General features: G+C 32.9%; 1 protein-coding gene across 3 annotated transcripts in view; it reads right to left on the reverse strand.

Annotated features, from left to right (window-relative positions):
- LOC143222864 (synaptotagmin-7-like) overlaps positions 1-7,783 on the reverse strand; it is a 79,843-nt gene extending 72,060 nt beyond the window's left edge. The window contains exon 1 of one of the 3 annotated variants that reach the window (XM_076449972.1): positions 6,972-7,783. The gene's annotated coding sequence lies outside the window, so the exon portion shown is untranslated. The remainder of the gene's footprint in view (positions 1-6,971) is intronic. The other 2 variants (XM_076449989.1, XM_076449982.1) reach the window with 2 other exon arrangements.
- Positions 7,784-11,907: the final 4,124 nt, after the last annotated feature.

Consider the following 11,907-nt stretch of genomic DNA (forward strand, 5'->3'; position numbering starts at 1 on the left):
TAATTACATGATTCATATGTGAACATTATTGGTCATAGTGGACAATCTGGTTTATTAGGTTTGGGGATGTCGTACATTTGTGGTGTACGTGAGTCAGTCTTGCGTAGGTAGGAATAAAGTGTTTTTGAAATTATGTTGGCTTTTTCATTTTTAGTGAACTTGACAATGACCGAAGAAGGTCGAAACGTTGTTAGCTCCTCTACATAGTGCTTTCTCTTCCCATATCAGCCGTTTTTACATATATAATTTTCTCTACAAGTGGGTTTTCTCGTCATACGGAGGCTTAGTTATACTGTTTGTTTAATTTGATGGACCATAGTTATAATACATCCAACACTGAATTCAGCAGATTACGAATATACTTCACGTTGAATATAGTGAGACATAGTTACATTGCATCTAACACGGAATCTCGCTTGGATGAGTTAGTTTCAGTCCAGAAAGTATTTTGGCGCGAAACAAATATGATCAAGCTTAAATGTTATAAATTCACTATTCTTCCTAGATACTGCTTAAAACTTATCAAAAAAAGGTTTCAATAAACATTAAAAGCTTTAATAGCATGGAGATATTCTACAGCTGCAACGTCAATAATGGTGCACTGAATGACAGAAAATCTATATAACTGATTACAATGTTTCTAATTAATTTCACCTTCAATTCTGCACTATAAAAGAACAGAACAAACATAAAGTCGATGATTAATTAAGGCAAGTGGCACAGCAGTAAGGCTGCAGGCTTACAACGCTAAAAATCAGATTTTGATACCATTGGCGGGTAGATCACAGATAGCCCATTATGTATTTTTGTGCTTAACTTCAAAACAAAAATATAAGTGGAAGGAAATTTATGTCACTGATTATATGTGACCCGTCAAACAATCATTATTCTCACAGTTGAACTAACTAAAACTGATGCCCATTCACGGAAGACAGAGTTAATATATCACACAAATTGGTTTACTGGATCTATCATCAACCAAGTTTTAAACGACTCAAAGCAATTCTACAATAGCTGTTCAGATAAAATAAGGCAAGCTTTGATGAAATATCAGAGATTTTAGAACCGTTTATATTGTGAAATGTTTAATTGGCATAATATGCTAAACAGTGTGCCAAAACGAAGCAAATCACAAGCACACAAACAGTAAATAATAATATATAATAGAATTATATATATATATATATGAGTGTGTGTGTATATTAGTTTGTTATAACTTAAAAACAAACCGAAACAAGAATACATTAAACTCTCAAGGTACAAGCTATAATGTGGGATATAAAATGTACCCTAGGTTTTGAAGATGACTGCAGAGGTAGGACCTACATTGCGGTGTATTCCCACCGGGGAATTTTTTTAAAACTAGAGAAACGACTGATGTTTTTTTTCTAGTAGCCCTTAATCCTAAATATTATATGTTACATGATTTTGACAAAGAAAACACTGGAAATTTACAAATTTGCATTTGTGTGACTTGTGAAAAAGGAAGATATTTAATTCTGTTTGATTAGCTATGTGTGTGAAAAGCGGCAAACGAACTACGTGCAAATTAAGATATTTTTACTAAGGGAAGTGTCTTTCTTGCTTGTAAATATCGTGAGAGAGCCTGAACATTTACAGACACACAATTAAATAGATAAACATTAAACTGAACTACATTTAACAACGTAGTTTTTTTCAACTAAGCAGATAGCAATAAAGTGAAGTCCATGACAGTTCTGATGCATTGAAAATAAATATTACTTCATGTAGGCGATAAAAGAGATTCATAATGCTTAAAAATCTTTCTTTCATCAAAATGGTATTTGGGTTTAATAAGCCTTTAAAACGTATACATTTCAAAACAATGACGCAAAACCTTAAAAGAAATCCAGATGTTTTTGGGTAACATCACAGCTTTGAAAAGTTCAGGTATGTCACTGACGATTGTAGTTTAACTAACCTTTGACTTTAACTAAAACATTTTAATACTTACATGTAATAACGTATTTCAGTTTCCGGATAACTCCTACTGAAATTTGTTGTAATATAGTCAAATACTGGACTAAGACTTGTGTACATTTCTTTTGAAATAGCTTGAGTATGATGTGTCATACGAATACAATGTGATGTTCTCACTAAACAATAGACAGTGTGGTGTTGTTCCTAATCCATTCGTAATGGAATATATTTAATATGCTGTCTCTGAGGAGTACTTCTAATAAATGTTTAACACAGAACTATTAAAACTGCAAAACGTACTACTGATGCATATTCCTAAAGAAATTTAACGGTGGTAAAAAATATTGTTATTCAATACGCATATCACATTTATCTTTACATTCTGAAATATTCTGTTTCTCGCAAAATTTAATTTCTTCAGCAGCTATTAGATTTTTAATATAGTATATCTTGCGTACATCAGTGTTTCATTAGTTTAAAAGCCTTAAGGACGACTGTGTTCAATGTGAGACTTCTTATAACTGATTTATATAATTAAAAAATTCACACTATACACAATTGTTTGTTTTTTCTTGCGCTGACTGAAACTGGAGGAATTTTTATAAGCTTTCATCATAAAAGCTTCGTATTTTGCTACGTAAATAACTATTTAAACAAGTTTAATTTATAAACGGTGGACAAGCACCTAGCTGAAATACTTAATTATATGGTCACACAAGCTAAAATATCAGACTAACTCAATAGAAACATATCGTTGTTAAACTACAAATAATTCCTCCAGTGGCTCAGCAATAAGTTAGCTTGTAACACACCAAATATGGTTTCGATACCAGTGCTGGGCACAGCACTTATAGCTAATTGTGTAGCTTTGTGCTTAACAAAAAACCAACAAAAACTACAAATAATATGTCTTATTTTTTTCCAAATACTGTATTAGCAGATTTTAGTACAGGATAAACAAATACAGTCATGTGAAAAAGTTAGGACACCCTATGAAAGCTAGTGTATTTTTCTAACATTTTTGGATATAGAGATATTTAATCTCAACTTTAACAATACTGAGAGATTACAGGAATATAACTAAATAATTAAAACTGAAGAAAATACTTTTCAAGATCTTCTGTAAATGTAATTCTAAAAAAATGCATATTTTAACTGAGGAAAAAGTTAGGACACCCCCACATTTATTTCCACTTAAAATGGCTCAACTCACACACAGGGGTATCACACTAGATGCACATGATTAGAAGATCATTACTCAGCATTTTGAATGAGGCTTGCCCTATTTAAACCTCAGACATTTAGTTTGGTGTGCTCCTGACTGTTGAAGTGAGAGTGAGCACCATGGTGAGAGCAAATGAGCTGTCTGAGGCCTTCAGAAAGACAATTGTAGCAGTTTATGAGTCTGGTAAGGGATTTAAAAAGATCCCAAAATATTTTGAAATCAGCCATTCCACTGTCCGGAAAATAGTCAACAAGTGGGGGGCTCTCAAAACAACTGCCAACATGCCCAGGTCTGGTCGTCCAAGCAAATTCACCTCGAGAGCAGACCGCAAGATGCTAAAAGAGGTTTCCAAACACCTTAACATGTCATCACGGGACCTACAGCAGGCTCTGGCTACTGTTAATGTGAAAGTGCATGCCTCTACAATCAGAAAGAGACTGCACAAGTTTAACTTGCATGGGAGGTGTGCAAGGAAGAAACCTTTGCTCTCTAAGAGAAACATCAAGGCCAGACTGAAGTTTGCCAGAGAGAATGTAGACAAAGACCAGGACTTCTGGAATAATGTTCTTTGGACAGATGAGTCCAAAATTGAATTATTTGGACACCAGAACAGAGGACATGTTTGGCGTAAACCAAATACAGAATTCCAGGAAAAGAACCCCATACCAACTGTGAAGCATGGAGGTGGAAGTGTCATGATTTGGGGCTGCTTTGCTCTAGCAGGACCTAGACAGCTCACAATCATAGAATCCACCATGAATTCTACTCTATATCAGAGGGTGCTTGAGGATCATGTGAGACCATCTGTACGAAAATTAAAGCCGAAGCGGAACTGGACCCTGCAACACGACAATGACCCAAAACATACCAGTAAATCCACCAAGGATTGGCTGAAAACTAAGAAATGGAGAGTCCTGGAATGGCCGAGTCAAAGCCGAGATCTTACTCCCTTTGAGATGCTGTGGGGTGACTTGAAATGGGCTGTACATGCAAAAAACCCCTCAAACATCTCACAGCTGAAAGGATTGTGCATTAAGGAGTGGGGCAAACTTTCTTCAGACCGATGTCAGAGACTGGTAGATGGCTACAAGAAGCGTCTCACTGCAGTTATTTCAGCCAAAGGAGGTAACACTAGCTATAAGGGGGTAGGATGTCCTAACTTTTTCCTGAGTTAGAATATGCATTTTTGTAGAATTGCATTTACAGAAGATCTTGAAACGTCTTTTCTTTAGTTTTAATTGTTTAGTTATATTTCTATAATCTCTCAGTATTGTTTAAATTGAGATTAAATATCTATATATCCAAAAATGTTACACAATTGCACAGGCTTTCATAGGGTGTCCTAACTTTTTCACATGACTGTACATTATGTGTAAAAAGCGCATGTTATAAACTTATAACACTAAACAATGAACCTTCCAAGTTTAAACATTAACCAGTTTACAATTAAAATTCGCGAATTATGTATTCGGTTTCTTAAAGGCCTTGTGGTAACCCTACACAACAAGAATACAAATGAACGTTTTAATATTGCATACGATAAGAAAATAGCCGAGCCGTGCGTGTTCAAAATGAAGAAATTGTAGAAGATAAAACGAAATGTGTGTTGCTGTATGCGTAACATTTGACGAAGAAAACATCGAAATATTGAGTTCCGAAGACGCTATCACAAGAAAAACTCCACCAATCAGGTAATTGTGTTGTATTTCTGTCAAAACATGCGGGCAATCTAGGTTATGACGTATATATATATGTGTGAGTGAATAACGTTTTAAATGTATGTGTATAACTTACACGTGCACAATGTGTTTTTGTTACAGTATAATGACTAACTCATCGTTAGGATGAAGGACATAAAATGTTTCTAACAGCAAGATATATCTCGGTTGAAAACAAACAAGGTAAACAACTATTGGTAAAGGTATTTATATGTTCGCCACGATATCTGATATCTGCGGATTAAATACTGTAAGCATCTGCTTACACTTGCGACTACAGAAAAAACAGTCTGAGTCCTTGAAGCATTTATTGACAAACAACCCTACAATTTGTTATTTTATATGTATCTTTATATTTGTGCTTTAGCATTAAAAAGATGAATTTCATAGTTACGTGCATAATGACTTATAAAGGTGTCAAGTTGTATTTATAATTTATTTTTTAAAAGATTGGTTTTTTGTTTGTAGTTAAGCACACGAAACTACACAAAGGGCTCTCCGTGCCCTGCTTACTATGGGTTTCGAAGCTCGATTTCTAGCGTTCTAAGTGCGCAGAAATACCGCTGTGTCATTGGAGGATTTGTTTTGAAGACGATCCATACAAAATACCTTACACGTCACAACTTTCAAAGGGACCATAAAAGGCACTAATGACAACCATGTGCGAAGCTTAGATTTAACTAATTATTAACAAAGAGCCTAATATGTAATGAAAAAGCTACGTGCAATATGCTTGCTGTTTTAATTACCCAATCACTAATGTTAAATATACACAGATGTTCGAAGGCGAGAAGTTGGAACTGGAGCTGTTAAATATTTGCATAGTACTATATGAAGGACGTTGTGTGTCTACTTCTAGAAATTATTTGTGTATTCGTAAAAAATAAATGTCTACACAAAATTTTATGTGTAAAAATATATATGTTAAAATGTCAAACAACATCAACAAACATGTGATCCAGATAGTGGGATTTTCTTTTTCTTTCTTTTTTTTTGAGAGAAATGTCTTTAAAACAACTTACAAGTCTATTAAAGAAAATTATAACACAAAAGCTTTATAACATCACGATTGTGAATTCAGATAATTTCGTAAAGAAATGGGAAAAGATAGTAGTTGATATATTTATCAACTTAAGAACACAACTAAAAATTTTTGCCATGAAAAAATTAAAACGAGTCATGTAATACAAACTTTGGTGGAATATTTAGTATTATTTCACATATGTAGTCACGGATCAAAATCTCATTTTTTATTATAGTTATTTAACTCAACAAGTTAAAAGATATTACTTTATCGAATTTAAAAGAAAAAACAATCTTTGCACACACACACCCCAGTGTCACAGCGGTATGTCTGTGGACTTACAACGCTAGAAAACGGATTTTGATACCCATGGTGGGCAGAGCACAAATAGCTCATTATATAGCTTTGTGCTTAATTATAAAGTAACGAATTTTGCTCTGTTCTCTAAATGTTTAATGTAAAAACATTAAGTTTGAAAGCTGTTTTGTGACTCGATTAATGAGAAAAAAACAGCAACGGTATCAAATAAATTTTCTCACCTCTACCAGTGGCTCATCAATAAGCCTGAAGGCATATAATGATAAAAAACGGGTTTCGATACCTGTGATGGGCAGAGCACAGAAAGTCCATTAGTTAGCTTTGTTCTTAATAACAAACAACTAAACAAACCTTCAGATGGTATCATTATGTTATTACTTATAACAATTTAACTGCACATTGTTTCTTGTGTACTTTCCATCAGCTTTAGCGCTGTTTTAACGTTCGAAGTGTTAAAATTTCAGCACCTATTTTTCAACCACACTTACTTTATTGGTGGTTAAACGAATAGCATAAAACACTTAAAATAGTTACAAATAGTAAATAAAGAGTAAAAGCACCAAACAGTAGAATATTAAATAAACTGATTTACTTATCTCATAGGTAAACCTCTGCTTAAAGGTACTCGATAAAAAATGTTCAATTTTCTCTTCTCTATTTCAAAACTCAATGCAAAATCTCTGGTTTTAAACTACCTGGAGGTTTCATATAACTATCATAAAAATAATCAAAATGTTTATCTTACCTGCCTGCTGAACTGATGAATCGGTTACTTTTTATTATTCTTCCTTGATTCCTTTTGTTTTCTGGTTATACGTCGTTTAGTTTGATAGACATATTGCAACAAGGAAGCCCTAAATTCATTTATCTTTATCCTGCAAAGTCTTGGTTAAATAAACCACTTTTGCAGTATTCGGCACAACTTATTAGCGTCCACCCAAGGACACTAGTGGGCGAAGAATTCTTTACTTAGTGTCCCCTCTCGAATAGCTAGCTACTTAGAAATTGCTATTGGTTTGATTTAAAATGCAAGTAGAAGCATAATACAAGTGTATATATTGAAAAAATACCAAACAGGAGAAATAAAGACAGAACGCCTCTATAGGAAGTGGCGAAGTTACTGTTGAGCAGAATCGGGAAATGTTAGCGCTTTCAAGCTTCCTTTCAGCAAACAGACATGCGCTGTTCACGGTCGCCACTGGCAGCAACAGGTTGAGATTCGCGATCATCAGGAGGTGCTTTGCAGGCTTAAGGTTAGTGAAGCACTTTCGACTATACTTCTTCCTGAACCCGTGGACGCCATCTATAAACTCTATAAATCGAAAGTAGCTTTAAGCATAACACAAGTTCAAGAAGGAGTTGAGATAAGCACTTATCCTTCCCAATAATCAGAAAGTGTCATTGGTGTTTAAACGAAACAGTCCGTCAGTGCCGGAATCACCTGTTATTTGTAATATACTGCTTGAGAAATATAAAGTATGTTCGAGAAGTTTTATGTGGGAAGCAACCAGTATTTTGCATTAAACTAATTGAAAAATATTTATAGCAAGAAGTTATAGAGGATATTTAAATATTTCAGTAACTTATAGATACTATTTATAGAAAAACAGTATATATATTTTAAGTCTTAAGCACGAGCTTAAAATAATAGCTCATTTTTATTATATCTGTTTGGAAGTATGTATTTAATAATATTCCAACAAATTAAAAAAGTTAAAAAATAAATTAACTGAAGTAACTTTTAAATGTTTAACAGGATGTTCGTTAGTTTTTTTTGGAGTTAGTAAAACACTCTATTTTTTCTCTGTGAATTTCGCTTCACTGAAAATTAAACCACTAATTTTCTCTGCGAGTATGCTTGACTGCAGACTAAAACATTAACTTTTCGAGTAAGCCTCACTGTAAATTAAAATACTATAATTTTCTCTGCGAGTATGCTTCACTATAATTGAATCATTATATTTTGTTCGGATATATTAATTCAGAAGCGCTTTAAATAACGTAATTTTTATTTATTTTTTCATTGCCTCATGTCATACCTTAACGAACTCTACGTCATCACTGGAAGCCAAGGTTCTCCAATCAAAGTCTAGATCATCAAATGTAATAGAGAGATGAGTGTTCCCGCTTTACGTGTTTTTTTAAATTTTTAAATAAAACTCTGTAGTCTCAGCCAAATCTTAATTTATTCTTAAAGACATTCACCTTAACTCAAGGAAAATAACCTCAAACCTTAAAACATATTCTACATTTAACTTCAGGAACATGTGCAAGGAATCATCACTCATAATACAAGAATGTTACCACCATTAACAGTACTTAAAAAGAAATTAGTTTAATCAAATATAATTAATCAATGTTAAATCGACTTAATTTATTTCCCTCTTCACAATACTTAATGAAATTTCTACTGTGGTACAAAAATTGTTTTTTACTCATATTGAGGTAACTGGTCAGATCGCTACCTGATATGAATTTAAATAGTTAAGCGGAAAGACTCTTTAGAATTAAAGTATTAAACCAAATGTGTAAACTTCACATCCATGTTATTTTATCAGATATCGAACTTCTTTACTAGCTATGTTAAACGTGATGTATCAAAGTTTTCTATCTCAACAAGGGATTCCACAGATTAATTTAATTGCTATGTTATAAATAAACCTGTTTAATATAGTGCAAAATAAAATTATTTTTTTCCTTACTCTATAAATCTTTTAAATTGAATTGCTACGTTATAAACAAACTGTTTAATATAGTGCAAAATAAAATTATTTTTCCTTACTCTACAAATCTTTTAAGTTTAATTGCTACGTTATAAACAAACTGTTTAATAAAGTGAAAAATAAAATTAATTTTTCCTTGCTCTATGAACCTTTTGAATTTTACTCTAAATGGATCAAGAGATACTTCAAATGGTAAAAAAACTAACTGTAATTCATGGTTGAACAGTTTTTGCAAGTAAAGTCAAGATGTGTTCTTTACGTCTACGTTATCTGAGAATTTGCTTATGTGCCCTGAAAAATACATAACCAACAGGCATTTTGTCTCAGATCAACACACCTATTTATCATTGTTTGAAGAAAATTTAATACCTGTGTTGAAGGCATGGATGAGAAACCTAACAAAATAGTAAATTTGCGGGCAGTAGCCACTAGACGCCTATTAATAAATTGCCAGATTCAACTCTCTTATGTACATTTCTTCGTAAGTGTACGCATAGTGCAAGATCACTGTTGGCATGGTTACAGATCCTTCCGGTATACTTAAATAACATAAGTGTACATGTAAGCGAATACAAGGAAATTCAGACGCGTTCTTTCTCATACGCTTAGAATGCTAATGTTTAACACGCATATAAATATCGCTCGCCTTAGGTATGATTTTGGATTACAAGCACCTTTTTCATGCTCAACTTATCACAGCGTATAGATAAAGTAAAGTAAAAAGTATATATATATATACACACACACACACACGAAGCTTGCTCCTGTATTTCATCAAACCTTCATACACCGAATGTGTGGTGGTAACAAGTGTTGACTTCGACTCTATTCTTTTTTTAATTTAGCTTAGCAAAATTACACCACCATGGAGCATGCTTTGTGAACTAGCGGAGAGAAGACTGAAAAATTAACTTCCATGTGAATTGAACGTGATCTGCAATAGACTTAGCTTTTAAGGTTCTTTTGTTTAAGAATAAACAAATGTACGTATATATATTAATGTGTGTTTGTACTGTAATATTATACATATAACAAACATATTTGGGAGTACCTCTAGTTCCCCGCTGGTACAGCGGTAAGTTTACGGATTTACAATGCTAAAATCAGAGGTTCAATTCCCCTCGGTGGACTGAGCAGATAGCGCAATGTGGTTTTGCTACACAAAAACACACACTGTAATTATTATGTCCTTCTCATAATACAACGTATTTTTGTGTATACATTTAAATCCTACTATTGTTGTACCTCGCTGAGACAGCAGTAAGTCTTCAGACCTAGAACACTAAAATCAGGGAATTCAGTTTCCCTCGATGAACACAGCAGATAGCCAGTTGTGGCTCTGCTATGAGTAAAACATTCTACTGTTTACGTAGTGCTCCAATTTTTCCATCATCAAAACTCTTTAGAAAACAACAAGAACAAAAGTTGGTAATTATCATTTTGCAGTTGTATCAGCTTTTTTTTCATTCGAGAAATTTAAAACCTAGAATAACTTTGATTTTTCATAATTAACTTTACATACAAATTAAAGAAACAGGACATTACATAAGGCAGTAAAATTGCGTATTTAGGATTTATTAACACATTCTGTGCGATTTAGAGCTTTCTATAAATGTTGTAAGTTTTGTGCTGTTGAACACTTCTAGATGCAAACAAATAAGTAAAATGTTTTTTTTTTAGAATGTGAACCACATATTAGGGTTTTAATACAGTTTTAAAATTATATTTTTAAGACACTTGAACTTTAATATAATTACAGGAAAAGGCTTCGCTAGATAATTAAAAGGTACAGGCCTTGAGCCCATAAGCTCTGTAAGTTTGAGCGTTTTGGTATGATAACCATTATGGTTTTCTATTCTGATTTTTCAAGGCACAACTGGAAATTGGAAGCACTATCGAATAGTATAGAGCCAAGAGGCTCTGTCTATTAGTGTCTGGCGACGCTTCTGATTCTTAATGATAGCAATACTTCATGGCAAAAATTCACCATGTGTAAATGGGCTTTGGTGACTCTTTAATAGAATGGTTCACATTTTGCCTTATATGTTGTTATTTGAAACCAGAAAAACTGACTATTCATCGGCATAGCATTTCTTTGTCATAAATAAACCAACAAGTATTCTGTATATAAGTTCTCCAAACCTCCTATTTTTATACTTTTAATAACTACGTTACCTGTTGGCCAAATATATTTTAGAAAGCCCAAGTCACACAACTAAACTTGAAATTCAGATTGTTATATGAAGCATTATGTTACAGTGAGTTTTTTCTATACATCGGATCAGATGGTTTATAAAGGTTGAAAATGGTCACAGTAATGTAAAACCTAAAACTGGCTTTGGGTTTCCCAATCAGGCAATTTTTTAAATTATAGTGTTTCAAATACTATTTACAAATGTTGAAGATGTTTCAAAATTTTATATTCTGAAAATTATTCCTTTCTAAAACAGCGTTATATTTCACTTAATTATATGTGTGTACCAAATATGAAGACAAGCCAGAAGTTTTGTGGTACACTATTTCGGTTCTTTAAATGTATATATCATTAGGTATTAATGGAGAATCATTTAAAACGAAAAACGAAGATATAAAAAACAAGTCTGCAATTCTGTTTGTAATAGTGACAAGTATGTCACTTAAAATCATTCACCTTGATAGACCTATAACGAATCTAACAAAATATGATATTTTCCCTTGGGCAAAGAGCAATTTTAATGTAATCTAGTTAGTGTTCATGGTGAAAAAACAATTTAACATATATAAAATAAGCAATATAAAAGTGAAGAACAGAGACAGCTTTTAATGATCCTTTTACGAAAGCTTTAAGGCCAAACAATAACTATCTCAGAGAAAAAAATCCCGAGAAAAATTATCTCTCAAATATAACTATTTTATTTCCTTATTCTATAGTTATAAAAAGAAATCTGGCTCATAGTTTTCAATATAAAGTGCGTTAAA

The sequence above is a fragment of the Tachypleus tridentatus genome, chromosome 1 (assembly GCF_004210375.1).
Source record: "Tachypleus tridentatus isolate NWPU-2018 chromosome 1, ASM421037v1, whole genome shotgun sequence".
In the NCBI taxonomy this organism is placed as follows: domain Eukaryota; kingdom Metazoa; phylum Arthropoda; class Merostomata; order Xiphosura; family Limulidae; genus Tachypleus; species Tachypleus tridentatus.